This window comes from Clavelina lepadiformis, chromosome 9 (genome assembly GCF_947623445.1).
Source record: "Clavelina lepadiformis chromosome 9, kaClaLepa1.1, whole genome shotgun sequence".
In the NCBI taxonomy this organism is placed as follows: domain Eukaryota; kingdom Metazoa; phylum Chordata; class Ascidiacea; order Aplousobranchia; family Clavelinidae; genus Clavelina; species Clavelina lepadiformis.
Genome location: NC_135248.1, coordinates 11015820 through 11043319, shown reverse-complemented (window position 1 = coordinate 11043319; position 27500 = coordinate 11015820). Strand labels below are relative to the sequence as shown.

The window sequence follows — 27500 nt, the reverse complement described above, 5'->3', positions numbered from 1 at the left end:
AGTAGTCGAGGTCCTCGTTAGTATAGTGGTGAGTATCCCCGCCTGTCAAGCGGGAAACCTAGGTTCGATTCCCCGACAGAGAGTGATAAATTTTTTTGTTTCAGGAACCAGTCAACGTGTCCATACTAGAAACATTGTAAATATGTCCTTCAAAGTTTGGGTTTATTTCAAAGTAGTCGAGGTCCTCGTTAGTATAGTGGTGAGTATCCCCGCCTGTCACGCGAGAGACCGGGGTTCGATTCCCCGACGGGGATTAATATATTTCTTTGTTTCAGGATCAAGGCAACGTGTCCATACTAGAAAAATTATAAAAATGTCCTTCAAAGTTTGGGTTTATTTTAAAGTAGTCGAGGTCCTCGTTAGTATAGTGGTGAGTATCCCCGCCTGTCACGCGGGAGACCGGGGTTCGATTCCCCGACGGGGAGTGATTTATATTTTTGTTTCAGGAACAACACAACGTGTCTATACTAGAAACATTGTAAAAATGTCCTTCAAATTTTGGTTTCATTTCAACGTAGTCGAGGTCCTCGTTAGTATAGTGGTGAGTATCCCCGCCTGTCACGCGGGAGACCGGGGTTCGATTCCCCGACGGGGAGTGATGTATTTCTTTGTTTTCAAAGTGTCCATACTGGGAAAATAAAAATAATGTCCTTCAAAGTTTGGATTTAATTCGAAATATTCGAGGTCCTCGTTAGTATAGTGGTGAGTATCCCCGCCTGTCACGCGGGAGAATGGGGTTCGATTCCCCGACGGGGAGTGATGTATTTCTTTGTTTTCAAAGTGTCCATACTTGGAAAATAAAAATAATGTCCTTCAAACTTTGGATTTAATTCGAAATATTCGAGGTCCTCGTTAGTATAGTGGTGAATATCCCCGCCTGTCACGTGGGAGACCGGGGTTCGATTCCCCGACGGGAAGTGATATATTTCTTTGTTTCAGGAACAACACAACGTGTCTATACTAGAAATATTGTAAAAATGTCCTTCAAATTTTGGGTTCATTTCAACGTAGTCGAGGTCCTCGTTAGTATAGTGGTGAGTATCCCCGCCTGTCACGCGGGAGACCGGGGTTCGATTCCCCGACGGGAGTGATATATTTATTTGTTTTAAGAGAAACACAAAGTGTCCATGCCGGAAAAATAAAAAAAATGTCATTCAAAGTTTGGGTTTATTTGAAAGTAGTCGAGGTCCTCGTTAGTATAGTGGTGAGTATCCCCGCCTGTCAAGCGGGAAACCTAGGTTCGATTCCCCGACAGAGAGTGATAAATTTTTTTGTTTCAGGAACCAGTCAACGTGTCCATACTAGAAACATTGTAAATATGTCCTTCAAAGTTTGGGTTTATTTCAAAGTAGTCGAGGTCCTCGTTAGTATAGTGGTGAGTATCCCCGCCTGTCACGCGAGAGACCGGGGTTCGATTCCCCGACGGGGATTAATATATTTCTTTGTTTCAGGATCAAGGCAACGTGTCCATACTAGAAAAATTATAAAAATGTCCTTCAAAGTTTGGGTTTATTTTAAAGTAGTCGAGGTCCTCGTTAGTATAGTGGTGAGTATCCCCGTCTGTCACGCGGGAGACCGGGGTTCGATTCCCCGACGGGGAGTGATGTATTTCTTTGTTTTCAAAGTGTCCATACTGGGAAAATAAAAATAATGTCCTTCAAAATTTGGATTTAATTCGAAATATTCGAGGTCCTCGTTAGTATAGTGGTGATTATCCACGCCTGTCACGCGGGAGACCGGGGTTCGATTCCCCGACGGGGAGTGGTATATTTATTTGTTTTAAAAGTAACACAAAGTGTCCATACTGCAAAAATAAAAATAATGTCCTTGAAACTTTGGGTTTAGTTCGAAATAGTTGAGGTCCTCGTTAGTATAGTGGTGAGTATCCCCGCCTGTCACGCGGGAGATCGGGATTCGATTCCCCGACGGGGAGTGATATATTTCTTTGTTTTTAATGTAACACAAAGTGTCCTTACTGGAAAAATAAAAATAATGTCCTTGAAACTTTGGATTTAATTCGAAATAGTCGAGGTCCTCGTTAGTATAGTGGTGAGTATCCCCGCCTGTCACGCGGGAGACCGGGGATCGATTCCCGACGGGGAGTGATATATTTATTTGTTTTAAGACTAGCACAAAGTGTCCATGCTGAAAATATAAAAAAAATGTCGTTAAAACTTTGGGTTTGTTTGAAAGTAGTCGAGGTCCTCGTTAGTATAGTGGTGAGTATCCCCGCCTGTCACGCGGGAGACCGGGGATCGATTCCCGACGGGGAGTGATATATTTATTTGTTTTAAGACTAGCACAAAGTGTCCATGCTGAAAATATAAAAAAAATGTCGTTAAAACTTTGGGTTTATTTGAAAGTATTCGAGGTCCTCGTTAGTATAGTGGTGAGTATCCCCGCCTGTCACGCGGGAGACCGGGGTTCGATTCCCCGACGGGGAGTGATTTATATTTTTGTTTCAGGAACAACACAACGTGTCTATACTAGAAACATTGTAAAAATGTCCTTCAAATTTTGGTTTCATTTCAACGTAGTCGAGGTCCTCGTTAGTATAGTGGTGAGTATCCCCGCCTGTCACGCGGGAGACCGGGGTTCGATTCCCCGACGGGGAGTGATGTATTTCTTTGTTTTCAAAGTGTCCATACTGGGAAAATAAAAATAATGTCCTTCAAAGTTTGGATTTAATTCGAAATATTCGAGGTCCTCGTTAGTATAGTGGTGAGTATCCCCGCCTGTCACGCGGGAGAATGGGGTTCGATTCCCCGACGGGGAGTGATGTATTTCTTTGTTTTCAAAGTGTCCATACTGGGAAAATAAAAATAATGTCCTTCAAACTTTGGATTTAATTCGAAATATTCGAGGTCCTCGTTAGTATAGTGGTGAATATCCCCGCCTGTCACGTGGGAGACCGGGGTTCGATTCCCCGACGGGAAGTGATATATTTCTTTGTTTCAGGAACAACACAACGTGTCTATACTAGAAATATTTTAAAAATGTCCTTCAAATTTTGGGTTCATTTCAACGTAGTCGAGGTCCTCGTTAGTATAGTGGTGAGTATCCCCGCCTGTCACGCGGGAGACCGGGGTTCGATTCCCCGACGGGAGTGATATATTTATTTGTTTTAAGAGTAACACAAAGTGTCCATGCCGGAAAAATAAAAAAAATGTCATTCAAAGTTTGGGTTTATTTGAAAGTAGTCGAGGTCCTCGTTAGTATAGTGGTGAGTATCCCCGCCTGTCAAGCGGGAAACCTAGGTTCGATTCCCCGACAGAGAGTGATAAATTTTTTTGTTTCAGGAACCAGTCAACGTGTCCATACTAGAAACATTGTAAATATGTCCTTCAAAGTTTGGGTTTATTTCAAAGTAGTCGAGGTCCTCGTTAGTATAGTGGTGAGTATCCCCGCCTGTCACGCGAGAGACCGGGGTTCGATTCCCCGACGGGGATTAATATATTTCTTTGTTTCAGGATCAAGGCAACGTGTCCATACTAGAAAAATTATAAAAATGTCCTTCAAAGTTTGGGTTTATTTTAAAGTAGTCGAGGTCCTCGTTAGTATAGTGGTGAGTATCCCCGCCTGTCACGCGGGAGACCGGGGTTCGATTCCCCGACGGGGAGTGATTTATATTTTTGTTTCAGGAACAACACAACGTGTCTATACTAGAAACATTGTAAAAATGTCCTTCAAATTTTGGTTTCATTTCAACGTAGTCGAGGTCCTCGTTAGTATAGTGGTGAGTATCCCCGCCTGTCACGCGGGAGACCGGGGTTCGATTCCCCGACGGGGAGTGATGTATTTCTTTGTTTTCAAAGTGTCCATACTGGGAAAATAAAAATAATGTCCTTCAAAGTTTGGATTTAATTCGAAATATTCGAGGTCCTCGTTAGTATAGTGGTGAGTATCCCCGCCTGTCACGCGGGAGAATGGGGTTCGATTCCCCGACGGGGAGTGATGTATTTCTTTGTTTTCAAAGTGTCCATACTTGGAAAATAAAAATAATGTCCTTCAAACTTTGGATTTAATTCGAAATATTCGAGGTCCTCGTTAGTATAGTGGTGAATATCCCCGCCTGTCACGTGGGAGACCGGGGTTCGATTCCCCGACGGGAAGTGATATATTTCTTTGTTTCAGGAACAACACAACGTGTCTATACTAGAAATATTGTAAAAATGTCCTTCAAATTTTGGGTTCATTTCAACGTAGTCGAGGTCCTCGTTAGTATAGTGGTGAGTATCCCCGCCTGTCACGCGGGAGACCGGGGTTCGATTCCCCGACGGGAGTGATATATTTATTTGTTTTAAGAGAAACACAAAGTGTCCATGCCGGAAAAATAAAAAAAATGTCATTCAAAGTTTGGGTTTATTTGAAAGTAGTCGAGGTCCTCGTTAGTATAGTGGTGAGTATCCCCGCCTGTCAAGCGGGAAACCTAGGTTCGATTCCCCGACAGAGAGTGATAAATTTTTTTGTTTCAGGAACCAGTCAACGTGTCCATACTAGAAACATTGTAAATATGTCCTTCAAAGTTTGGGTTTATTTCAAAGTAGTCGAGGTCCTCGTTAGTATAGTGGTGAGTATCCCCGCCTGTCACGCGAGAGACCGGGGTTCGATTCCCCGACGGGGATTAATATATTTCTTTGTTTCAGGATCAAGGCAACGTGTCCATACTAGAAAAATTATAAAAATGTCCTTCAAAGTTTGGGTTTATTTTAAAGTAGTCGAGGTCCTCGTTAGTATAGTGGTGAGTATCCCCGTCTGTCACGCGGGAGACCGGGGTTCGATTCCCCGACGGGGAGTGATGTATTTCTTTGTTTTCAAAGTGTCCATACTGGGAAAATAAAAATAATGTCCTTCAAAATTTGGATTTAATTCGAAATATTCGAGGTCCTCGTTAGTATAGTGGTGATTATCCACGCCTGTCACGCGGGAGACCGGGGTTCGATTCCCCGACGGGGAGTGGTATATTTATTTGTTTTAAAAGTAACACAAAGTGTCCATACTGCAAAAATAAAAATAATGTCCTTGAAACTTTGGGTTTAGTTCGAAATAGTTGAGGTCCTCGTTAGTATAGTGGTGAGTATCCCCGCCTGTCACGCGGGAGACCGGGATTCGATTCCCCGACGGGGAGTGATATATTTCTTTGTTTTTAATGTAACACAAAGTGTCCTTACTGGAAAAATAAAAATAATGTCCTTGAAACTTTGGATTTAATTCGAAATAGTCGAGGTCCTCGTTAGTATAGTGGTGAGTATCCCCGCCTGTCACGCGGGAGACCGGGGATCGATTCCCGACGGGGAGTGATATATTTATTTGTTTTAAGACTAGCACAAAGTGTCCATGCTGAAAATATAAAAAAAATGTCGTTAAAACTTTGGGTTTGTTTGAAAGTAGTCGAGGTCCTCGTTAGTATAGTGGTGAGTATCCCCGCCTGTCACGCGGGAGACCGGGGATCGATTCCCGACGGGGAGTGATATATTTATTTGTTTTAAGACTAGCACAAAGTGTCCTTGCTGAAAATATAAAAAAAATGTCGTTAAAACTTTGGGTTTATTTGAAAGTATTCGAGGTCCTCGTTAGTATAGTGGTGAGTATCCCCGCCTGTCACGCGGGAGACCGGGGTTCGATTCCCCGACGGGGAGTGATTTATATTTTTGTTTCAGGAACAACACAACGTGTCTATACTAGAAACATTGTAAAAATGTCCTTCAAATTTTGGTTTCATTTCAACGTAGTCGAGGTCCTCGTTAGTATAGTGGTGAGTATCCCCGCCTGTCACGCGGGAGCCCGGGATCGATTCCCGACGGGGAGTGATATATTTCTTTGTTTCAAGAGTAACACAAAGTGTCCATGTTGGAAAAAACTAATGTGGTTCAAACTTTGTGTTTAATTCGAAATATTCGAGGTCCTCGTTAGTATAGTGGTGAGTATCCCCGCCTGTCACGCGGGAGACCGGGATTCGATTCCCCGACGGGGAGTGATATATTTCTTTGTTTTAAAAGTAACACAAAGTGTCCATACTGCAAAAATAAAAATAATGTCCTTGAAACTTTGGGTTTAATTCGAAATAGTCGAGGTCCTCGTTAGTATAGTGGTGAGTATCCCCGCCTGTCACGCGGGAGACCGGGATTCGATTCCCCGACGGGGAGTGATATATTTCTTTGTTTTAAAAGTAACACAAAGTGTCCATACTGCAAAAATAAAAATAATGTCCTTGAAACTTTGGGTTTAATTCGAAATAGTTGAGGTCCTCGTTAGTATGGTGGTGAGTATCCCCGCCTGTCACGCGGGAGACCGGGGTTCGTTTCTTCGACGGGGAGTAATATACATTTTTGTTTTAGGATCAAGGCAACGTGTCCATACTAGAAACATTGTAAAAATGTCCTTCATAATTTGGGTTTATTTCAATGTAGTCGAAGTCCTCGTTAGTATAGTGGTGAGTATCCCCGCCTGTCACGCGGGAGACCGGGGTTCGATTCCTCGACGGGGAGTGATATATTTATTTGTTTCAAGAGTAACACAAAGTGTCCTTACTGGAAAAATAAAAATAATGTCCTTGAAACTTTGGATTTAATTCGAAATAGTCGAGGTCCTCGTTAGTATAGTGGTGAGTATCCCCGCCTGTCACGCGGGAGACCGGGGTTCGTTTCCCCGACGGGGAGTAATATACATTTTTGTTTTAGGATCAAGGCAACGTGTCCATACTAGAAACATTGTAAAAATGTCCTTCATAATTTGGGTTTATTTCAATGTAGTCGAGGTCCTCGTTAGTATAGTGGTGAGTATCCCCGCCTGTCACGCGGGAGCCCGGGATCGATTCCCGACGAAGAGTGATATATTTATTTGTTTCATGAGTAATACAAAGTGTCCATGTTGGAAAAAAAAAATGTGGTTCAAACTTTGTGTTTAATTCGAAATAGTCGAGGTCCTCGTTAGTATAGTGGTGAGTATCCCCGCCTGTCACGCGGGAGACCGGGGATCGATTCCCCGACGGAGAGTGATATATTTATTTGTTTTAAGACTAACACAAAGTGTCCATGCTGAAAATATAAAAAAAATGTCATTCAAAGTTTGGGTTTATTTGAAAGTAGTCGAGGTCTTTGTTAGTATAGTGGTGAGTATCCCCGCCTGTCACGCGGGAGACCGGGGATCGATTCACGACGGGGAGTGATATATTTATTTGTTTTAAGAGTAACACAAAGTGTCCATGCTAAAAAAATAAAAAAAATGTCGTTAAAACTTTGGGTTTATTTGAAACTAGTCGAGGTCCTCGTTAGTATAGTGGTGAGTATCCCCGCCTGTCACGCGGGAGACCGGGGTTCGATTCCCCGACGGGGAGTAATATACTTTTTTGTTTTAGGATCAAGGCAACGTGACCATACTAGAAACATTGTAAAAATTTCCTTCATAATTTGGGTGTATTTCAGTGTAGTCGAGGTCCTCGTTAGTATAGTGGTGAGTATCCCCGCCTGTCACGCGGGAGACCGGGGTTCGATTCCCCGACGGGGATTGATTTATATTTTTGTTTTAGGATCAAGGTCAACATCTTTATACTAGAAAAATTGTAAATAAGTCCTTCAAAGTTTGGGTTTATTTCAAAGTAGTCCAGGTCCTCGTTAGTATAGTGGTGAGTATCCCCGCCTGTCACGCGGGAGACCGGGGTTCGATTCCTCGACGGGCAGTGATATATTTATTGGTTTCAAGAGTAACACAAAGTGTCCATGCTGGAAAAATAAAAAACAATGTGGTTCAAACTTTGTGTTTAATTCGAAATAGTCGAGGTCCTCGTTAGTATAGTGGTGAGTATCCCCGCCTGTCACGCGGGAGACCGGGGATCGATTCCCGACGTGGAGTGATATATTTATTTGTTTCAAGAGTAACACAAAGTGTCCATGCTGAAAATATAAAAAAAAAGTCATTCAAAATTTGGGTTTATTTCAAAGTAGTCGAGGTCTTCGTTAGTATAGTGGTGAGTATCCCCGCTTGTCACGAGGGAAACCGGGGTTCGATTTCCCGACAGGGGAGTGATATATTTTTTTGTTTTTAGATTAAGGCAACGTGTCGATACTAGAAAAATTGTAAAAATGTCCTTCAAAGTTTGAGTTTATTTCAAAGTAGTCGAGGTCCTCGTTAGTATAGTGGTGAGTATCCCCGCCTGTCACGCGGGAGACCGGGGTTCGATTCCCCGACGGGAAGTGATTTTGTTTCTTTGTTTCAGGAACAACACAACGTGTCTATACTAGAAATATTGTAAAAATGTCCTTCAAAGTTTGGGTTTATTTCAAAGTAGTCGAGGTCCTCGTTAGTATAGTGGTGAGTATCCCCGCTTGTCACGAGGGAAACCGGGGTTCGATTCCTCGACGGGGAGTGATATATTTATTTGTTTCAAGAGTAACACAAAGTGTCCTTACTGGAAAAATAAAAATAATGTCCTTGAAACTTTGGATTTAATTCGAAATAGTCGAGGTCCTCGTTAGTATAGTGGTGAGTATCCCCGCCTGTCACGCGGGAGACCGGGGTTCGTTTCCCCGACGGGGAGTAATATACATTTTTGTTTTAGGATCAAGGCAACGTGTCCATACTAGAAACATTGTAAAAATGTCCTTCATAATTTGGGTTTATTTCAATGTAGTCGAGGTCCTCGTTAGTATAGTGGTGAGTATCCCCGCCTGTCACGCGGGAGCCCGGGATCGATTCCCGACGAAGAGTGATATATTTATTTGTTTCATGAGTAATACAAAGTGTCCATGTTGGAAAAAAAAAATGTGGTTCAAACTTTGTGTTTAATTCGAAATAGTCGAGGTCCTCGTTAGTATAGTGGTGAGTATCCCCGCCTGTCACGCGGGAGACCGGGGTTCAATTCCCCGACGGGGAGTGATATATTTATTGGTTTCAAGAGTAACACAAAGTGTCCATGCTGGAAAAATAAAAAACAATGTGTTTCAAACTTTGTGTTTAATTCGAAATAATCGAGGTCCTCGTTAGTATAGTGGTGAGTATCCCCGCCTGTCACGCGGGAGACCGGGGATCGATTCCCGACGGGGAGTGATATATTTATTTGTTTTAAGACTAACACAAAGTGTCCATGCTGAAAAAATAAAAAAAATGTCGTTAAAACTTTGGGTTTATTTGAAAGTAGTCGAGGTCCTCGTTAGTATAGTGGTGAGTATCCCCGCCTGTCACGCGGGAGACCGGGGTTTGTTTCCCCGACGGGGAGTAATATACTTTTTTGTTTTAGGATCAAGGCAACGTGTCCATACTAGAAACATTGTAAAAATGTCCTTCATAATTTGGGTTTATTTCAATGTAGTCGAGGTCCTCGTTAGTATAGTGGTAAGTATCCCCGCCTGTCACGCGGGAGACCGGGATTCGATTCCACGACGGGGAGTGATTTATATTTTTGTTTTAGGATCAAGGCAACATGTTTATACTAGAAAAATTGTAAATAAGTCCTTCAAAGTTTGGGTTTATTTCAAAGTAGTCGAGGTCCTCGTTAGTATAGTGGTGAGTATCTCCGCCTGTCACGCGGGAGACCGGGGTTCGATTCCCCGACGGGCAGTGATTTATTTATTGGTTTCAAGAGTAACACAATGTGTCCATGCTGGAAAAATAAAAAACAATGTGGTTCAAACTTTGTGTTTAATTCAAAATATTCGAGGTCCTCGTTAGTATAGTGGTGAGTATCCCCGCCTGTCACGCGGAAGCCCGGGATCGATTCCCGACGAAGAGTGATATATTTATTTGTTTCATGAGTAATACAAAGTGTCCATGTTGGAAAAAAAAAATGTGGTTCAAACTTTGTGTTTAATTCGAAATAGTCGAGGTCCTCGTTAGTATAGTGGTGAGTATCCCCGCCTGTCACGCGGGAGACCGGGGTTCGATTCCACGACGGAGAGTGATATATTTATTTGTTTTAAGACTAACACAAAGTGTCCATGCTGAAAATATAAAAAAAATGTCATTCAAAGTTTGGGTTTATTTGAAAGTAGTCGAGGTCTTCGTTAGTATAGTGGTGAGTATCCCCGCCTGTCACGCGGGAGACCGGGGATCGATTCCCGACGGGGAGTGATATATTTATTTGTTTTAAGAGTAACACAAAGTGTCCATGCTAAAAAAATAAAAAAAATGTCGTTAAAACTTTGGGTTTATTTGAAAGTAGTCGAGGTCCTCGTTAGTATAGTGGTGAGTATCCCCGCCTGTCACGCGGGAGACCGGGGTTTGATTCCCCGACGGGGAGTAATATACTTTTTTGTTTTAGGATCAAGGCAACGTGTCCATACTAGAAACATTGTAAAAATTTCCATCATAATTTGGGTGTATTTCAATGTAGTCGAGGTCCTCGTTAGTATAGTGGTGAGTATCCCCGCCTGTCACGCGGGAGACCGGGGTTCGATTCCCCGACGGGGAGTGATTTATATTTTTGTTTTAGGATCAAGGCAACATCTTTATACTAGAAAAATTGTAAATAAGTCCTTCAAAGTTTGGGTTTATTTCAAAGTAGTCCAGGTCCTCGTTAGTATAGTGGTGAGTATCCCCGCCTGTCACGCGGGAGACCGGGGTTCGATTCCTCGACGGGCAGTGATATATTTATTGGTTTCAAGAGTAACACAAAGTGTCCATGCTGAAAATATAAAAAAAAAGTCATTCAATGTTTGGGTTTATTTCAAAGTAGTCGAGGTCTTCGTTAGTATAGTGGTGAGTATCCCCGCCTGTCACGCGGGAGACCGGGGTTCGATTCCCCGACGGGAAGTGATTTTGTTTCTTTGTTTCAGGAACAACACAACGTGTCCATACTAGAAACATTGTAAATATGTCATTCAATTTTGGGTTTATTTGAAAGTATTCGAGGTCCTCGTTAGTATAGTGGTGAGTATCCCCGCCTGTCACGCGGGAGACCGAAGTACGATTCCCCGACGTGGAGTGATATATTTTTTTGTTTCAGGAACAAGTCAACGTGTCCATACTAGAAACATTGTAAATATGTCCTTCAAAGTTTGGGTTTATTTCAAAGTAGTCGAGGTCCTCGTTAGTATAGTGGTGAGTATCCCCGCCTGTCACGCGGGAGACCGGGGTTCGATTCCCCGACGGGAAGTGATTTTGTTTCTTTGTTTCAGGAACAACACAACGTGTCCATACTAGAAACATTGTAAATATGTCATTCAATTTTGGGTTTATTTGAAAGTATTCGAGGTCCTCGTTAGTATAGTGGTGAGTATCCCCGCCTGTCACGCGGGAGACCGAAGTACGATTCCCCGACGTGGAGTGATATATTTTTTTGTTTCAGGAACAAGTCAACGTGTCCATACTAGAAACATTGTAAATATGTCCTTCAAAGTTTGGGTTTATTTCAAAGTAGTCGAGGTCCTCGTTAGTATAGTGGTGAGTATCCCCGCCTGTCACGCGGGTGACCGGGGTTCGATTCCCCGACGGGGAGTAATATATTTCTTTGTTTTAGGATCAAGGCAACGTGTCCATACTAGAAAAATTGTAAATATGTCCTTCAAACTTTGGGTTTATTTGAAAGTAGTCGAGGTCCTCGTTAGTATAGTGGTGAGTATCCCCGCCTGTCACGCGGGAGACCGGGATTCGATTCCCCGACGGGGAGTGATATATTTCTTTGTTTTAAAAGTAACACAAAGTGTCCATACTGCAAAAATAAAAATAATGTCCTTGAAACTTTGGGTTTAATTCGAAATAGTCGAGGTCCTTGTTAGTATAGTGGTGAGTATCCCCGCCTGTCACGCGGGAGACCGGGATTCGATTCCCCGACGGGGAGTGATATATTTCTTTGTTTTAAATGTAACACAAAGTGTCCATACTGCAAAAATAAAAATAATGTCCTTGAAACTTTGGGTTTAATTCGAAATAGTCGAGGTCCTCGTTAGTATGGTGGTGAGTATCCCCGCCTGTCACGCGGGAGACTGGGGTTCGTTTTCCCGACGGGGAGTAATATACTTTTTTGTTTTAGGATCAAGGCAACGTGTCCATACTAGAAACATTGTAAAAATGTCCTTCATAATTTGGGTTTATTTCAATGTAGTCGAGGTCCTCGTTAGTATAGTGGTGAGTATCCCCGCCTGTCACGCGGGAGACCGGGGTTCGATTTCCCGACGGGCAGTTATATATTTATTGGTTTCAAGAGTAACACAAAGTGTCCATGCTGGAAAAATAAAAAACAATGTGTTTCAAACATTGTGTTTAATTCGAAATAGTCGAGGTCCTCGTTTGTATAGTGGTGAGTATCCCCGCCTGTCACGCGGGAGACCGGGATTCGATTCCCCGACGGGGAGTGATATATTTCTTTGTTTAAAAAGTAACACAAAGTGTCCATACTGCAAAAATAAAAATAATGTCCTTGAAACTTTGGGTTTAATTCGAAATAGTCGAGGTCCTCGTTAGTATAGTGGTGAGTATCCCCGCCTGTCACGCGGGAGACCGGGGATCGATTCCCGACGGGGAGTGATATATTTATTTGTTTTAAGACTAACACAAAGTGTCCATGCTGAAAAAATAAAAAAAATGTCGTTAAAACTTTGGGTTTATTTGAAAGTAGTCGAGGTCCTCGTTAGTAAAGTGGTGAGTATCCCCGCCTGTCACGCGGGAGACCGGGGTTCGATTCCCCGACGGGGAGTAATATACTTTTTTGTTTTAGGATCAAGGCAACGTGTCCATACTAGAAACATTGCAAAAATGTCCTTCATAATTTGGGTTTATTTCAATGTAGTCGAGGTCCTCGTTAGTATAGTGGTGAGTATCCCCGCCTGTCACGCGGGAGACCGGGGTTCGATTCCTAGACGGGAAGTGATTTATATTTTTGTTTTAGGATCAAGGCAACATGTTTATACTAGAAAAATTGTAAATAAGTCCTTCAAAGTTTCGGTTTATTTCAAAGTAGTCGAGGTCCTCGTTAGTATAGTGGTGAGTATCCCCGCCTGTCAAGCGGGAGACCGGGGTTCGATTCCCCGACGGGCAGTGATATATTTATTGGTTTCAAGAGTAACACAATGTGTCCATGCTGGAAAAATAAAAAACAATGTGGTTCAAACTTTGTGTTTAATTCGAAATATTCGAGGTCCTCGTTAGTATAGTGGTGAGTATCCCCGCCTGTCACGCGGGAGCCCGGGATCGATTCCCGACGGGGAGTGATATATTTCTTTGTTTCAAGAGTAACACAAAGTGTCCATGTTGGAAAAAACTAATGTGTTTCAAACTTTGTGTTTAATTCGAAATAGTCGAGGTCCTCGTTAGTATAGTGGTGAGTATCCCCGCCTGTCACGCGGGAGACCGGGATTCGATTCCCCGACGGGGAGTGATATATTTATTTGTTTTAAGACTAACACAAAGTGTCCATGCTGAAAAAATAAAAAAAATGTCGTTAAAACTTTGTGTTTATTTGAAAGTAGTCGAGGTCCTCGTTAGTATAGTGGTGAGTATCCCCGCCTGTCACGCGGGAGACCGGGGTTCGATTCCCCGACGGGGAGTAATATACTTTTTTGTTTTAGGATCAAGGCAACGTGTCCATACTAGAAACATTGTAAAAATGTCCTTCATAATTTGGGTTTATTTCAATGTAGTCGAGGTCCTCGTTAGTATAGTGGTGAGTATCCCCGCCTGTCACGCGGGAGACCGGGGTTCGATTCCCCGACGGGGAGTGATTTATATTTTTGTTTTAGGATCAAGGCAACATGTTTATACTAGAAAAATTGTAAATAAGTCCTTCAAAGTTTGGGTTTATTTCACAGTAGTCGAGGTCCTCGTTAGTATAGTGGTGAGTATCCCCGCCTGTCACGCGGGAGACCGGGGTTCGATTCCCGACATGGAGTGATATATTTCTTTGTTTCAAGAGTAACACAAAGTGTCTATGCTGAAAATATAAAAAAAATGTCATTCAAAGTTTGGGTTTGTTTCAAAGTAGTCGAGGTCCTCGTTAGTATAGTGGTGAGTATCCCCGCCTGTCACGCGGGAGACCGGGGTTCGATTTCCCGACGGGGAGTGATATATTTTTTTGTTTTAAGATTAATTCAACGTGTCGATACTAGAAAAATTGTAAAAATGTCCTTCAAAGTTTGAGTTTATTTCAAAGTAGTCGAGGTCCTCGTTAGTATAGTGGTGAGTATCCTCGCCTGTCACGCGGGAAACCGGGGTTCGATTCCCCGACGGGAAGTGATTTTGTTTCTTTGTTTCAGGAACAACACAACGTGTCTATACTAGAAATATTGTAAAAATGTCCTTCAAAGTTTGGGTTTATTTCAAAGTAGTCGAGGTCCTCGTTAGTATAGTGGTGAGTATCCCCGCCTGTCACGCGGGTGACCGGGGTTCGATTCCCCGACGGGGAGTAATATATTTCTTTGTTTTAGGATCAAGGCAACGTGTCCATACTAGAAAAATTGTAAATATGTCCTTCAAACTTTGGGTTTATTTGAAAGTAGTCGAGGTCCTCGTTAGTATAGTGGTGAGTATCCCCGCCTGTCACGCGGGAGACCGGGATTCGATTCCCCGACGGGGAGTGATATATTTCTTTGTTTTAAAAGTAACACAAAGTGTCCATACTGCAAAAATAAAAATAATGTCCTTGAAACTTTGGGTTTAATTCGAAATAGTCGAGGTCCTTGTTAGTATAGTGGTGAGTATCCCCGCCTGTCACGCGGGAGACCAGGATTCGATTCCCCGACGGGGAGTGATATATTTCTTTGTTTAAAAAGTAACACAAAGTGTCCATACTGCAAAAATAAAAATAATGTCCTTGAAACTTTGGGTTTAATTCGAAATAGTCGAGGTCCTTGTTAGTATAGTGGTGAGTATCCCCGCTTGTCACGCAGGAGACCGGGGTTCGTTTCCCCGACGGGGAGTAATATACTTTTTTGTTTTAGGATCAAGGCAACGTGTCCATACTAAAAACATTGTAAAAATGTCCTTCATAATTTGGGTTTATTTCAATGTAGTCGAGGTCCTCGTTAGTATAGTGGTGAGTATCCCCGCCTGTCACGCGGGAGACCGGGGTTCGATTCCCCGACGGGCAGTGATATATTTATTGGTTTCAAGAGTAACACAAAGTGTCCATGCTGAAAAAATAAAAAACAATGTGTTTCAAACATTGTGTTTAATTCGAAATAGTCGAGGTCCTCGTTAGTATAGTGGTGAGTATCCCCGCCTGTCACGCGGGAGACCGGGATTCGATTCCACGACGGGGAGTGATTTATTTCTTTGTTTAAAAAGTAACACAAAGTGTCCATACTGCAAAAATAAAAATAATGTCCCTGAAACTTTGGGTTTAATTCGAAATAGTCGAGGTCCTCGTTAGTATAGTGGTGAGTATCCCCGCCTGTCACGCGGGAGACCGGGATTCGATTCCCCGACGGGGAGTGATATATTTATTTGTTTTAAGACTAACACAAAGTGTCCATGCTGAAAAAATAAAAAAAATGTCATTCAAAGTTTTGGTTTATTTGAAAGTAGTCGAGGTCCTCGTTAGTATAGTGGTGAGTATCCCCGCCTGTCACGCGGGAGACCGGGGTTCGATTCCCCGACGGGGAGTAATATACTTTTTTGTTTTAAGATCAAGGCAACGTGTCCATACTAGAAACATTGTAAAAATATCCTTCATAATTTGGGTTTATTTCAATGTAGTCGAGGTCCTCGTTAGTATAGTGGTGAGTATCCCCGCCTGTCACGCGGGAGACCGGGGTTCGATTCCCCGACGGGCAGTGATATATTTATTGGTTTTAAGAGTAACACAATGTGTCCATGCTGGAAAAATAAAAAACAATGTGGTTCAAACTTTGTGTTTAATTCGAAATATTCGAGGTCCTCGTTAGTATAGTGGTGAGTATCCCCGCCTGTCACGCGGGAGCCCGGGATCGATTCCCGACGGGGAGTGATATATTTCTTTGTTTCAAGAGTAACACAAAGTGTCCATGTTGGAAAAAACTAATGTGGTTCAAACTTTGTGTTTAATTCGAAATAGTCGAGGTCCTCGTTAGTATAGTGGTGAGTATCCCCGCCTGTCACGCGGGAGCCCGGGATCGATTCCCGACGGGGAGTGATATATTTCTTTGTTTCAAGAGTAACACAAAGTGTCCATGTTGGAAAAAACTAATGTGGTTCAAACTTTGTGTTTAATTCGAAATAGTCGAGGTCCTCGTTAGTATAGTGGTGAGTATCCCCGCTTGTCACGCGGGAGACCGGGGTTCGATTCCCCGACAGGGAGTGATTTATATTTTTGTTTTAGGATCAAGGCAACATGTTTATACTAGAAAAATTGTAAATAAGTCCTTCAAAGTTTGGGTTTATTTCAATGTAGTCGAGGTCCTCGTTAGTATAGTGGTGAGTATCCCCGCCTGTCACGCGGAAGACCGGGGTTCGATTCCCGACGTGGAGTGATATATTTTTTTGTTTCAAGAGTAACACAAAGTGTCCATGCTGAATATATAAAAAAATGTCATTCAAAGTTTGGGTTTATTTCAAAGTAGTCGAGGTCTTCGTTAGTATAGTGGTGAGTATTCCCGCCTGTCACGAGGGAGACCGGGGATCGATTCCCGACGTGGAGTGATATATTTCTTTGTTTCAAGAGTAACACAAAGTGTCCATGCTGAAAATATAAAAAAAATGTCATTCAAAGTTTGGGTTTATTTCAAAGTAGTCGAGGTCCTCGTTAGTATAGTGGTGAGTATCCCCGCCTGTCACGAGGGAGACCGGGGTTCGATTTCCCGACGGGGAGTGATATATTTTTTTGTTTTAAGATTAAGGCAACGTGTCAATACTAGAAAAATTGTAAAAATGTCCTTCAAAGTTTGGGTTTATTTCAAAGTAGTCGAGGTCCTCGTTAGTATAGTGGTGAGTATCCCCGCCTGTCACGCGGGAGACCGGGGTTCGATTCCCCGACGGGAAGTGATATATTTCTTTGTTTCAGGAACAACACAACGTGTCTATACTAGAAACATTGTAAAAATGTCCTTGAAATTTTGGGTTCATTTCAAAGTAATCGAGGTCCTCGTTAGTATAGTGGTGAGTATCCCCGCCTGTCACGCGGGAGACCGGGGTTCGATTCCTAGACGGGAAGTGATTTATATTTTTGTTTTAGGATCAAGGCAACATGTTTATACTAGAAAAATTGTAAATAAGTCCTTCAAAGTTTGGGTTTATTTCAAAGTAGTCGAGGTCCTCGTTAGTATAGTGGTGAGTATCTCCGCCTGTCACGCGGGAGACCGGGGTTCGATTCCCCGACGGGCAGTGATATATTTATTGGTTTTAAGAGTAACACAAAGTGTCCATGCTGGAAAAATAAAAAACAATGTGTTTCAAACTTTGTGTTTAATTCGCAATAGTCGAGGTCCTCGTTAGTATAGTGGTGAGTATCCCCGCCTGTCACGCGGGAGACCGAGGTTTGATTCCCCGACAGGGAGTGATATATTTTTTTGTTTCAGGAACAAGTCAACGTGTCCATACTAGAAACATTGTAAATATGTCCTTCAAAGTTTGGGTATATTTCAAATTATTCGAGGTCCTCGTTAGTATAGTGGTGAGTATCCCCGCCTGTCACGCGGGAGACCGGGGATCGATTCCCGACGGGGAGTGATATATTTCTTTGTTTTAACAGTAACACAAAGTGTCCATGCCGGAAAAATTAAAAACAATGTCCTTCAAAGTTTGGGTTTATTTCAAAGTAGTCGAGGTCCTCGTTAGTATAGTGGTGAGTATCCCCGCCTGTCACGCGGGAGCCCGGGATCGATTCCCGACGGGGAGTGATATATTTCTTTGTTTCAAGAGTAACACAAAGTGTCCATGTTGGAAAAAACTAATGTGGTTCAAACTTTGTGTTTAATTCGAAATAGTCGAGGTCCTCGTTAGTATAGTGGTGAGTATCCCCGCCTGTCACGCGGGAGACCGGGATTCGATTCCCCGACGGGGAGTGATATATTTATTTGTTTTAAGACTAACACAAAGTGTCCATGCTGAAAAAATAAAAAAAATGTCGTTAAAACTTTGTGTTTATTTGAAAGTAGTCGAGGTCCTCGTTAGTATAGTGGTGAGTATCCCCGCCTGTCACGCGGGAGACCGGGGTTCGATTCCCCGACGGGAAGTAATATACTTTTTTGTTTTAGGATCAAGGCAACGTGTCCATACTAGAAACATTGTAAAAATGTCCTTCATAATTTGGGTTTATTTCAATGTAGTCGAGGTCCTCGTTAGTATAGTGGTGAGTATCCCGCCTGTCACGCGGGAGACCGGGGTTCGATTCCCCGACGGGGAGTGATTTATATTTTTGTTTTAGGATCAAGGCAACATGTTTATACTAGAAAAATATTAAATAAGTCCTTCAAAGTTTGGGTTTATTTCAAAGTAGTCGAGGTCCTCGTTAGTATAGTGGTGAGTATCCCCGCCTGTCACGCGGGAGACCGGGGTTCGATTCCCGACGTTGAGTGATATATTTATTTGTTTCAAGAGTAACACAAAGTGTCCATGCTGAAAATATAAAAAAAATGTCATTCAAAGTTTGGGTTTATTTCAAAGTAGTCGAGGTCTTCGTTAGTATAGTGGTGAGTATTCCCGCCTGTCACGGGGGAGACCGGGGATCGATTCCCGACGTGGAGTGATATATTTCTTTGTTTCAAGAGTAACACAAAGTGTCCATGCTGAAAATATAAAAAAAATGTCATTCAAAGTTTGGGTTTATTTCAAAGTAGTCGAGGTCCTCGTTAGTATAGTGGTGAGTATCCCCGCCTGTCACGAGGGAGACCGGGGTTCGATTTCCCGACGGGGAGTGATATATTTTTTTGTTTTAAGATTAAGGCAACGTGTCGATACTAGAAAAATTGTAAAAATGTCCTTCAAAGTTTGGGTTTATTTCAAAGTAGTCGAGGTCCTCGTTAGTATAGTGGTGAGTATCCCCGCCTGTCACGCGGGAGACCGGGGTTCGATTCCCCGACGGGAAGTGATATATTTCTTTGTTTCAGGAACAACACAACGTGTCTATACTAGAAACATTGTAAAAATGTCCTTGAAATTTTGGGTTCATTTCAACGTAGTCGAGGTCATCGTTAGTATAGTGGTGAGTATCCCCGCCTGTCACGCGGGAGACCGGGGTTCGATTCTCCGACGGGGAGTGATATATTTATTTGTTTTAAGAGTAACACAAAGTGTCCATGCCGGAAAAATAAAAAAAATGTCATTCAAAGTTTGGGTTTATTTCAAGGTATTCGAGGTCCTCGATAGTATAGTGGTGAGTATCCCCGCCTGTCACGCGGGAGACCGAGGTACGATTCCCCGACGAGGAGTAATATATTTTTTTGTTTCAAGAACAAGTCAACGTGTCCATACTAGAAACATTGTAAATATGTCCTTCAAAGTTTGCGTTTATTTCAACGTAGTCGAGGTCCTCGTTAGTATAGTGGTGAGTATCCCCGCCTGTCACGCGGGAGACCGGGGTTCGATTCCCCGACGGGGAGTAATATATATCTTTGTTTTAGGATCAAGGCAACGTGTCCATACTAGAAAAATTGTAAATATGTCCTTCAAAGTTTGGGTTTATTTCAAAGTAGTCGAGGTCCTCGTTAGTATAGTGGTGAGTATCCCCGCCTGTCACGCGGGAGACCGGGATTCGATTCCCCGACGGGGAGTGATATACTTCTTTGTTTTAAAAGTAACACAAAGTGTCCATACTGCAAAAATAAAAAAAATGTCACTCAAAGTTTGGGTTTAATTCGAAATAGTCGAGGTCCTCGTTAGTATAGTGGCAAGTATCCCCGCCTGTCACGCGGGAGACCGGGATTCGATTCCCCGACGGGGAGTGATATATTTCTTTGTTTTAAAAGTAACACAAAGTGTCCATACTGCAAAAATAGAAATAATGTCCTTGAAACTTTGGGTTTAATTCGAAATAGTCGAGGTCCTCGTTAGTATGGTGGTGAGTATCCCCGCCTGTCACGCGGGAGACCGGGGTTCGTTTCCCCGACGGGGAGTAATATACATTTTTGTTTTAGGATCAAGGCAACGTGTCCATACTAGAAACATTGTAAAAATGTCCTTCATAATTTGGGTTTATTTGAAAGTAGTCGAGGTCCTCGTTAGTATAGTGGTGAGTATCCCCGCCTGTCACGCGGGAGACCGGGGTTCGATTCCCCGACGGGCAGTGATATATTTATTGGTTTCAAGAGTAACACAAAGTGTCCATGCCGGAAAAATTAAAAACAATGTCCTTCAAAGTTTGGGTTTATTTCAAAGTAGTCGAGGTCCTCGTTAGTATAGTGGTGAGTATCCCCGCCTGTCACGCGGGAGCCCGGGATCGATTCCCGACGGGGAGTGATATATTTCTTTGTTTCAAGAGTAACACAAAGTGTCCATGTTGGAAAAAACTAATGTGGTTCAAACTTTGTGTTTAATTCGAAATAGTCGAGGTCCTCGTTAGTATAGTGGTGAGTATCCCCGCCTGTCACGCGGGAGCCCGGGATCGATTCCCGACGGGGAGTGATATATTTATTTGTTTTAAGACTAACACAAAGTGTCCATGCTGAAAAAATAAAAAAAATGTCGTTAAAACTTTGTGTTTATTTGAAAGTAGTCGTAGTCCTCGTTAGTATAGTGGTGAGTATCCCCGCCTGTCACGCGGGAGACCGGGGTTCGATTCCCCGACGGAAAGTAATATACTTTTTTGTTTTAGGATCAAGGCAACGTGTCCATACTAGAAACATTGTAAAAATGTCCTTCATAATTTGGGTTTATTTCAATGTAGTCGAGGTCCTCGTTAGTATAGTGGTGAGTATCCCCGCCTGTCACGCGGGAGACCGGGGTTCGATTCCCCGACGGGGAGTGATTTATATTTTTGTTTTAGGATCAAGGCAACATGTTTATACTAGAAAAATATTAAATAAGTCCTTCAAAGTTTGGGTTTATTTCAAAGTAGTCGAGGTCCTCGTTAGTATAGTGGTGAGTATCCCCGCCTGTCACGCGGGAGACAGGGGTTCGATTCCCGACGTTGAGTGATATATTTATTTGTTTCAAGAGTAACACAAAGTGTCCATGCTGAAAATATAAAAAAAATGTCATTCAAAGTTTGGGTTTATTTCAAAGTAGTCGAGGTCTTCGTTGGTATAGTGGTGAGTATTCCCGCCTGTCACGGGGGAGACCGGGGATCGATTCCCGACGTGGAGTGATATATTTATTTGTTTTAAGAGTAACACAAAGTGTCCATGCCGGAAAAATAAAAAAAATGTCATTCAAAGTTTGGGTTTATTTCAAGGTATTCGAGGTCCTCGTTAGTATAGTGGTGAGTATCCCCGCCTGTCACGCGGGAGACCGAGGTACGATTCCCCGACGAGGAGTGATATATTTTTTTGTTTCAGGAACAAGTCAACGTGTCCATACTAGAAACATTGTAAATATGTCCTTCAAAGTTTGCGTTTATTTCAACGTAGTCGAGGTCCTCGTTAGTATAGTGGTGAGTATCCCCGCCTGTCACGCGGGAGACCGGGGTTCGATTCCCCGACGGGGAGTAATATATATCTTTGTTTTAGGATCAAGGCAACGTGTCCATACTAGAAAAATTGTAAATATGTCCTTCAAAGTTTGGGTTTATTTCAAAGTATTCGAGGTCCTCGTTAGTATAGTGGTGAGTATCCCCGCCTGTCACGCGGGAGACCGGGGTTCGATTCCCCGACGGGGAGTAATATATTTCTTTGTTTTAGGATCAAGGCAACGTGTCCATACTAGAAAAATTGTAAATATGTCCTTCAAAGTTTGGGTTTATTTCAAAGTAGTCGAGGTCCTCGTTAGTATAGTGGTGAGTATCCCCGCCTGTCACGCGGGAGACCGGGATTCGATTCCCCGACGGGGAGTGATATATTTCTTTGTTTTAAAAGTAACACAAAGTGTCCATACTGCAAAAATAAAAATAATGTCCTTGAAACTTTGGGTTTAATTCGAAATAGTCGAGGTCCTCGTTAGTATAGTGGTAAGTATCCCCGCCTGTCACGCGGGAGACCGGGATTCGATTCCCCGACGGGGAGTGATATATTTCTTTGTTTTAAAAGTAACACAAAGTGTCCATACTGCAAAAATAAAAATAATGTCCTTGAAACTTTGGGTTTAATTCGAAATAGTCGAGGTCCTCGTTAGTATAGTGGTGAGTATCCCCGCTTGTCACGCGGGAGACCGGGGTTCGATTCCCCGACAGGGAGTGATATATTTTTTTGTTTCAGGAACAAGTCAACCTGTCCATACTAGAAACATTGTAAATATGTCCTTCAAAGTTTGGGTATATTTCAAATTATTCGAGGTCCTCGTTAGTATAGTGGTGAGTATCCCCGCCTGTCACGCGGGAGACCGGGGATCGATTCCCGACGGGGAGTGATATATTTCTTTGTTTTAACAGTAACACAAAGTGTCCATGCCGGAAAAATTAAAAACAATGTCCTTCAAAGTTTGGGTTTATTTGAAAGTAGTCGAGGTCCTCGTTAGTATAGTGGTGAGTATCCCCGCCTGTCACGCGGGAGACCGGGGTTCCATTCCCCGACGGGGAGTGATATATTTATTGGTTTCAAGAGTAACACAAAGTGTCCATACTGGAAAAATAAAAATAATGTCTTTCAAACTTTGGATTTAATTCGAAATAGTCGAGGTCCTCGTTAGTATAGTGGTGAGTATCCCCGCCTGTCACGCGGGAGACCGGGGTTCGATTCCCCGACGGGCAGTGATATATATTTTTGTTTCAGGAACAACACAACGTGTCTATACTATATAGAAACATTGTAAAAATGTCCTTCAAACTTTGGATTTAATTCGAAATAGTCGAGGTCCTCGTTAGTATAGTGGTGAGTATCCCCGCCTGTCACGCGGGAGCCCGGGGTTCGATTCCCCGACGGGCAGTGATATATTTATTGGTTTCAAGAGTAACACAAAGTGTCCATGCTGGAAAAAAAAACATGTGGTTCAAACTTTGTGTTTAATTCGAAATAGTCGAGGTCCTCGTTAGTATAGTGGTGAGTATCCCCGCTTGTCACGCGGGAGACCGAGGTTCGATTCCCCGACAGGGAGTGATATATTTTTTTGTTTCAAGAACAAGTCAACGTGTCCATACTAGAAACATTGTAAATATGTCCTTCAAAGTTTGGGTATATTTCAAATTATTCGAGGTCCTCGTTAGTATAGTGGTGAGTATCCCCGCCTGTCACGCGGGAGACCGGGGATCGATTCCCGATGGGGAGTGATATATTTCTTTGTTTTAACAGTAACACAAAGTGTCCATGCCGGAAAAATTAAAAACAATGTCCTTCAAAGTTTGGGTTTATTTCAAAGTAGTCGAGGTCCTCGTTAGTATAGTGGTGAGTATCCCCGCCTGTCACGCGGGAGCCCGGGATCGATTCCCGACGGGGAGTGATATATTTCTTTGTTTCAAGAGTAACACAAAGTGTCCATGTTGGAAAAAACTAATGTGGTTCAAACTTTGTGTTTAATTCGAAAGAGTCGAGGTCCTCGTTAGTATAGTGGTGAGTATCCCCGCCTGTCACGCGGGAGACCGGGACTCGATTCCCCGACGGGGAGTGATATATTTATTTGTTTTAAGACTAACACAAAGTGTCCATGCTGAAAAAATAAAAAAAATGTCGTTAAAACTTTGTGTTTATTTGAAAGTAGTCGAGGTCCTCGTTAGTATAGTGGTGAGTATCCCCGCCTGTCACGCGGGAGACCGGGGTTCGATTCCCCGACGGGAAGTAATATACTTTTTTGTTTTAGGATCAAGGCAACGTGTCCATACTAGAAACATTGTAAAAATGTCCTTCATAATTTGGGTTTATTTCAATGTAATCGAGGTCCTCGTTAGTATAGTGGTGAGTATCCCCGCCTGTCACGCGGGAGACCGGGGTTCGATTCCCCGACGGGGAGTGATTTATATTTTTGTTTTAGGATCAAGGCAACATGTTTATACTAGAAAAATATTAAATAAGTCCTTCAAAGTTTGGGTTTATTTCAAAGTAGTCGAGGTCCTCGTTAGTATAGTGGTGAGTATCCCCGCCTGTCACGCGGGAGACCGGGGTTCGATTCCCGACGTTGAGTGATATATTTATTTGTTTCAAGAGTAACACAAAGTGTCCATGCTGAAAATATAAAAAAAATGTCATTCAAAGTTTGGGTTTATTTCAAAGTAGTCGAGGTCTTCGTTAGTATAGTGGTGAGTATTCCCGCCTGTCACGGGGGAGACCGGGGATCGATTCCCGACGTGGAGTGATATATTTCTTTGTTTCAAGAGTAACACAAAGTGTCCATGCTGAAAATATAAAAAAAATGTCATTCAAAGTTTGGGTTTATTTCAAAGTAGTCGAGGTCCTCGTTAGTATAGTGGTGAGTATCCCCGCCTGTCACGAGGGAGACCGGGGTTCGATTTCCCGACGGGGAGTGATATATTTTTTTGTTTTAAGATTAAGGCAACGTGTCGATACTAGAAAAATTGTAAAAATGTCCTTCAAAGTTTTGGTTTATTTCAAAGTAGTCGAGGTCCTCGTTAGTATAGTGGTGAGTATCCCCGCCTGTCACGCGGGAGACCGGGGTTCGATTCCCCGACGGGAAGTGATATATTTCTTTGTTTCAGGAACAACACAACGTGTCTATACTAGAAACATTGTAAAAATGTCCTTGAAATTTTGGGTTCATTTCAACGTAGTCGAGGTCCTCGTTAGTATAGTGGTGAGTATCCCCGCCTGTCACGCGGGAGACCGGGGTTCGATTCCCCGACGGGGAGTGATATATTTATTTGTTTTAAGAGTAACACAAAGTGTCCATGCCGGAAAAATAAAAAAAATGTCATTCAAAGTTTGGGTTTATTTCAAGGTATTCGAGGTCCTCGTTAGTATAGTGGTGAGTATCCCCGCCTGTCACGCGGGAGACCGAGGTACGATTCCCCGACGAGGAGTGATATATTTTTTTGTTTCAGGAACAAGTCAACGTGTCCATACTAGAAACATTGTAAATATGTCCTTCAAAGTTTGCGTTTATTTCAACGTAGTCGAGGTCCTCGTTAGTATAGTGGTGAGTATCCCCGCCTGTCACGCGGGAGACCGGGGTTCGATTCCCCGACGGGGAGTAATATATTTCTTTGTTTTAGGATCAAGGCAACGTGTCCATACTAGAAAAATTGTAAATATGTCCTTCAAAGTTTGGGTTTATTTCAAAGTAGTCGAGGTCCTCGTTAGTATAGTGGTGAGTATCCCCGCCTGTCACGCGGGAGACCGGGATTCGATTCCCCGACGGGGAGTGATATACTTCTTTGTTTTAAAAGTAACACAAAGTGTCCATACTGCAAAAATAAAAAAAATGTCACTCAAAGTTTGGGTTTAATTCGAAATAGTCGAGGTCTTCGTTAGTATAGTGGTAAGTATCCTCGCCTGTCACGCGGGAGACCGGGATTCGATTCCCCGACGGGGAGTGATATATTTCTTTGTTTTAAAAGTAACACAAAGTGTCCATACTGCAAAAATAAAAATAATGTCCTTGAAACTTTGGGTTTAATTCGAAATAGTCGAGGTCCTCGTTAGTATGGTGGTGAGTATCCCCGCCTGTCACGCGGGAGACCGGGGTTCGTTTCCCCGACGGGGAGTAATATACATTTTTGTTTTAGGATCAAGGCAACGTGTCCATACTAGAAACATTGTAAAAATGTCCTTCATAATTTGGGTTTATTTGAAAGTAGTCGAGGTCCTCGTTAGTATAGTGGTGAGTATCCCCGCCTGTCACTTGGGAGACCGGGGTTCGATTCCCCGACGGGCAGTGATATATTTATTGGTTTCAAGAGTAACACAAAGTGTCCATGCTGGAAAAATAAAAAACAATGTGTTTCAAACTTTGTGTTTAATTCGAAATAGTCGAGGTCCTCGTTAGTATAGTGGTGAGTATCCCCGCCTGTCACGCGGGAGACCGGGGTTCGATTCCCCGACGGGCAGTGATATATTTATTGGTTTCAAGAGTAACACAAAGTGTCCATGCCGGAAAAATTAAAAACAATGTCCTTCAAAGTTTGGGTTTATTTCAAAGTAGTCGAGGTCCTCGTTAGTATAGTGGTGAGTATCCCCGCCTGTCACGCGGGAGCCCGGGATCGATTCCCGACGGGGAGTGATATATTTCTTTGTTTCAAGAGTAACACAAAGTGTCCATGTTGGAAAAAACTAATGTGGTTCAAACTTTGTGTTTAATTCGAAATAGTCGAGGTCCTCGTTAGTATAGTGGTGAGTATCCCCGCCTGTCACGCGGGAGACCGGGATTCGATTCCCCGACGGGGAGTGATATATTTATTTGTTTTAAGACTAACACAAAGTGTCCATGCTGAAAAAATAAAAAAAATGTCGTTAAAACTTTGTGTTTATTTGAAAGTAGTCGAGGTCCTCGTTAGTATAGTGGTGAGTATCCCCGCCTGTCACGCGGGAGACCGGGGTTCGATTCCCCGACGGAAAGTAATATACTTTTTTGTTTTAGGATCAAGGCAACGTGTCCATACTAGAAACATTGTAAATATGTCCTTCAAAGTTTGGGTATATTTCAAATTATTCGAGGTCCTCGTTAGTATAGTGGTGAGTATCCCCGCCTGTCACGCGGGAGACTGGGGATCGATTCCCGACGGGGAGTGATATATTTCTTTGTTTTAACAGTAACACAAAGTGTCCATGCCGGAAAAATTAAAAACAATGTCCTTCAAAGTTTGGGTATATTTGAAAGTAGTCGAGGTCCTCGTTAGTATAGTGGTGAGTATCCCCGCCTGTCACGCGGGAGACCGGGGTTCGATTCCCCGACGGGGAGTGATTAATTTCTTTGTTTTAAAAGTAACACAAAGTGTCCATACTGGAAAAATAAAAATAATGTCTTTCAAACTTTGGATTTAATTCGAAATAGTCGAGGTCCTCGTTAGTATAGTGGTGAGTATCCCCGCCTGTCACGCGGGAGACCGGGGTTCGATTCCCCGACGTGCAGTGATATATATTTTTGTTTCAGGAACAACACAACGTGTCTATACTATATAGAAACATTGTAGAAATGTCCTTCAAACTTTGGATTTAATTCGAAATAGTCGAGGTCCTCGTTAGTATAGTGGTGAGTATCCCCGCCTGTCACGTTGGAGCCCGGGGTTCGATTCCCCGACGGGCAGTGATATATTTATTGGTTTCAAGAGTAACACAAAGTGTCCACGCTGGAAAAATAAAAAACAATGTGGTTCAAACTTTGTGTTTAATTCGAAATAGTCGAGGTCCTCGTTAGTATAGTGGTGAGTATCCCCGCCTGTCACGAGGGAGACCGAGGTTCGATTCCCCGACGGGGGGCGATATATTTATTTGTTTTAAGAGTAACACAAAGTGTCCATGCCGGAAAAATAAAAAAAATGTCATTCAAAGTTTGGGTTTATTTGAAAGTATTCGAGGTCCTCGTTAGTATAGTGGTGAGTATCACCGCCTGTCACGCGGGAGACCGGGGTTCGATTCCCCGACAAGGAGTGATATATTTATTTGTTTTAAGAGTAACACAAAGTG

At 42.8% G+C, this 27500-nt stretch overlaps 20 non-coding genes across 20 annotated transcripts; all 20 read left to right on the top strand.

Moving 5' to 3' along the window:
- The first annotated feature begins 353 nt into the window (after positions 1-353).
- Trnad-guc (transfer RNA aspartic acid (anticodon GUC)) lies at positions 354-425 on the top strand. Its single transcript has one exon. It is a non-coding gene; the product is annotated as a tRNA-Asp (tRNA).
- A 99-nt stretch (positions 426-524) lies between these two features.
- On the top strand, positions 525-596 carry Trnad-guc (transfer RNA aspartic acid (anticodon GUC)). Its single transcript has one exon. It is a non-coding gene; the product is annotated as a tRNA-Asp (tRNA).
- Positions 597-2372: 1776 nt separating this feature from the next.
- Trnad-guc (transfer RNA aspartic acid (anticodon GUC)) lies at positions 2373-2444 on the top strand. Its single transcript has one exon. It is a non-coding gene; the product is annotated as a tRNA-Asp (tRNA).
- Positions 2445-2543: 99 nt separating this feature from the next.
- Positions 2544-2615, top strand: Trnad-guc (transfer RNA aspartic acid (anticodon GUC)). The gene has a single exon. It is a non-coding gene; the product is annotated as a tRNA-Asp (tRNA).
- A 933-nt stretch (positions 2616-3548) lies between these two features.
- Positions 3549-3620, top strand: Trnad-guc (transfer RNA aspartic acid (anticodon GUC)). Its single transcript has one exon. It is a non-coding gene; the product is annotated as a tRNA-Asp (tRNA).
- A 99-nt stretch (positions 3621-3719) lies between these two features.
- Trnad-guc (transfer RNA aspartic acid (anticodon GUC)) lies at positions 3720-3791 on the top strand. The gene has a single exon. It is a non-coding gene; the product is annotated as a tRNA-Asp (tRNA).
- A 1776-nt stretch (positions 3792-5567) lies between these two features.
- On the top strand, positions 5568-5639 carry Trnad-guc (transfer RNA aspartic acid (anticodon GUC)). Its single transcript has one exon. It is a non-coding gene; the product is annotated as a tRNA-Asp (tRNA).
- A 1625-nt stretch (positions 5640-7264) lies between these two features.
- Positions 7265-7336, top strand: Trnad-guc (transfer RNA aspartic acid (anticodon GUC)). Its single transcript has one exon. It is a non-coding gene; the product is annotated as a tRNA-Asp (tRNA).
- Positions 7337-10333: 2997 nt separating this feature from the next.
- Trnad-guc (transfer RNA aspartic acid (anticodon GUC)) lies at positions 10334-10405 on the top strand. The gene has a single exon. It is a non-coding gene; the product is annotated as a tRNA-Asp (tRNA).
- Positions 10406-13406: 3001 nt separating this feature from the next.
- Trnad-guc (transfer RNA aspartic acid (anticodon GUC)) lies at positions 13407-13478 on the top strand. The gene has a single exon. It is a non-coding gene; the product is annotated as a tRNA-Asp (tRNA).
- A 99-nt stretch (positions 13479-13577) lies between these two features.
- Positions 13578-13649, top strand: Trnad-guc (transfer RNA aspartic acid (anticodon GUC)). Its single transcript has one exon. It is a non-coding gene; the product is annotated as a tRNA-Asp (tRNA).
- A 1810-nt stretch (positions 13650-15459) lies between these two features.
- Trnad-guc (transfer RNA aspartic acid (anticodon GUC)) lies at positions 15460-15531 on the top strand. The gene has a single exon. It is a non-coding gene; the product is annotated as a tRNA-Asp (tRNA).
- A 3839-nt stretch (positions 15532-19370) lies between these two features.
- On the top strand, positions 19371-19442 carry Trnad-guc (transfer RNA aspartic acid (anticodon GUC)). Its single transcript has one exon. It is a non-coding gene; the product is annotated as a tRNA-Asp (tRNA).
- Positions 19443-20731: 1289 nt separating this feature from the next.
- Trnad-guc (transfer RNA aspartic acid (anticodon GUC)) lies at positions 20732-20803 on the top strand. Its single transcript has one exon. It is a non-coding gene; the product is annotated as a tRNA-Asp (tRNA).
- A 610-nt stretch (positions 20804-21413) lies between these two features.
- On the top strand, positions 21414-21485 carry Trnad-guc (transfer RNA aspartic acid (anticodon GUC)). Its single transcript has one exon. It is a non-coding gene; the product is annotated as a tRNA-Asp (tRNA).
- A 99-nt stretch (positions 21486-21584) lies between these two features.
- Trnad-guc (transfer RNA aspartic acid (anticodon GUC)) lies at positions 21585-21656 on the top strand. The gene has a single exon. It is a non-coding gene; the product is annotated as a tRNA-Asp (tRNA).
- A 2146-nt stretch (positions 21657-23802) lies between these two features.
- Positions 23803-23874, top strand: Trnad-guc (transfer RNA aspartic acid (anticodon GUC)). Its single transcript has one exon. It is a non-coding gene; the product is annotated as a tRNA-Asp (tRNA).
- Positions 23875-24655: 781 nt separating this feature from the next.
- On the top strand, positions 24656-24727 carry Trnad-guc (transfer RNA aspartic acid (anticodon GUC)). The gene has a single exon. It is a non-coding gene; the product is annotated as a tRNA-Asp (tRNA).
- A 270-nt stretch (positions 24728-24997) lies between these two features.
- On the top strand, positions 24998-25069 carry Trnad-guc (transfer RNA aspartic acid (anticodon GUC)). The gene has a single exon. It is a non-coding gene; the product is annotated as a tRNA-Asp (tRNA).
- Positions 25070-26703: 1634 nt separating this feature from the next.
- On the top strand, positions 26704-26775 carry Trnad-guc (transfer RNA aspartic acid (anticodon GUC)). Its single transcript has one exon. It is a non-coding gene; the product is annotated as a tRNA-Asp (tRNA).
- The last annotated feature ends 725 nt before the right edge of the window (positions 26776-27500 follow it).